This window comes from Lonchura striata, chromosome 4 (assembly GCF_046129695.1).
Source record: "Lonchura striata isolate bLonStr1 chromosome 4, bLonStr1.mat, whole genome shotgun sequence".
Taxonomy (NCBI): domain Eukaryota; kingdom Metazoa; phylum Chordata; class Aves; order Passeriformes; family Estrildidae; genus Lonchura; species Lonchura striata.
Window position 1 is genome coordinate 6263662 of NC_134606.1, and position 2254 is coordinate 6265915.

The following is a 2254-nucleotide window of genomic DNA, read 5'->3' on the forward strand; positions in this document are numbered from 1 at the left end:
GGCGCGGGGCGCTGCGCGGCGAGGCTCAGCCGCGGCCGCTCCGCCGCCGCTGCGCTGCTGCCGATGCTGCCGCTGCTGCTGCCGCCGCCCCGCTGCCGCTGCCGCCCATCTGCGCCCGCCCGGCCGCGGCGGGCAGCGGAGCCCCGGCTCCGTCCGTCCGTCCTCCGAGCCGCAGCTCCGCGCAGCTCCCCGCAGCCTGCCTCCCGCCGCCGGCAGCCGGCCGCCGCGCAGATGAGCGGCTTTAAAGAAACAGGAAGGCTGGCCTTTTTTTTTTTTTTTTTTTTTTTTCTTCCCAAAACAGCTGTGCTGCCAATCTCCTTTGTTCATCCCCCCCACCCCCCCTTCCCTTCCCTCCCCTCCCCTCCCACCCCACTCCCACTTTCTTCTTTAATCTCGCTCTTCCATGCGATGGAAGAGAAATCCTGCCCCCCGGAGACTCGCCGCTACCCGCCGTGTGCGCTTCTCCCCCAGCCCCCTGCCTTGCTTCCCCAGGGAAATCCGTGATTTGCTTTGGTTTCCAACCCACTTCATTCCGCTTCTCCTTCCTTATCACTGGTTTTCCGCATCGAGACCCTCATCTGCGAGGCACGGGGTGCCTGACTTCACGTTGCCTTCCTGAATGTGCTGGTGAGCACAGCCGGCAGTCCGGCGGGATGGGAAACTGGGGGAGCTCCGGCGCTTCTCACACATCCCTCCCGCCGCCCGCGGAATCCTTCGGTTGCTGCTCCGCCACCGACTCGGATCCACTAGGAAGAATTATTCTGCAGCAACAGTCTGCCCTGTTTTTCACAGGGCTAACAAGGGAGTCTGCACTCGTGGGTTACTGCTGCCAGCTTTAGGATGCCTTCTGCTGGCACCCCAAAGCCCCTCAATTCCCCTTACCTCAGCCTCGGGGGAATCAGGGCCAGGGGTCTCTGCAAAGTGGGCAGACAGAGGGATGGAGAGGTGCAGTTCACAGTCAGAGCCGTGGCACAGCTGAGAATAAACTGCATTTACCAGAATCGTAGGAAAATTTTGGGGTGGAAGGGACTTCAGGAAATCCTTTGTATTTTTTAAAAATATCTCTGTTATTTAAGCACCTAGCTTTTCAAGTCATCTAAACCCCTTAGACATTAAGTTGCACTGAGAATGGGATGCAAGCTGTGAGATGCTTGAACCCATAGCAGTGCAAGGGATGTTGGTTCCTTACCCTCCTCCTCCTCCTCTTCATCCCATGGTATGTCAACCTAGCAGCCATCAGCAGTGTGTAGGGTGAGGAGAAGGAGCTTCTATTGACCTTGTGCTGGTCTGTGATGCAAGACAAGCTCTGCAGCTCTGCCTGATGACTAATTTCCTCTTGCTACTGTGGCCAGGCTGCCCCTGAGCAAACACTGAAAGGTTTCTTCATGTGGAGAAAGCGGAGGCTGTGGAGAAAGTACTGGAGAAGATGTGCTGAGTGCTGGTTCAGCACCGTATCTGTGACAGCGGTGCTGCCTCCTCCATTGCATCCCATGTCCCAAGTGTCACTGTGGGTTGGTTTTCCTTCACAGAAGGACTTTAGGTGAGTCAGTTGAACTCAGAAGTGCCTGACTTCCCAGTGTGGGTAGCAGCACTCCCCTGCCTTGTGGTGGTGCTGGCAAACTGCCCTGATATCCTCTGCTAGAGCCTGTGAATTATTGCTGCTAATGCTAGGGCATGCCTTAATGACTATTTTCTCCATCTTTCATCTTAGTTCCTCTAACTCTCAAAGTTGAGAGCCAGCAAAGGGATTTTCAGTTGACCATGTTTCTCCCAAGCATCCCAGGGAGTGGCAGTAGCACCAGCCCCTCCAGCAGGGTCTATCCTTCAGTGGGAGCCTCTGCTAAAAATTTGGTGGCTCTTCTCACAAGAGGAGGACCTTGGCCCAAAATTGCAGTCTCAGCCACTAAATTCTGCCTCCCTAAAATCCCTTCACTTTTCCAGCTTGACTCAATGAACCAAATCCATTTGGGCAGTAAACAGATGAAGGCCATTAAAGCCAAAGGCATTTGCAGCCATTTACACCATTTTCCCCCCCATTTTGCCCCTAAGACATGTTTATCTTCTCAGTGCTGGTTATGTAGCTGCTCCCTTGGCGGTCGCTGCGTTACGGAGTGCTTCCAAGAAGAAACCTAAACCTGAGTGTCCCTAGTCACATAACCCCCTGTCAGACCTTCCCCTTCTCTCCTTTTAGTATCCCTGTGGTTATGGGTATCACAGGATGGCCGGGGTGGCCCGGCTCAGGGCTGAGTCACGA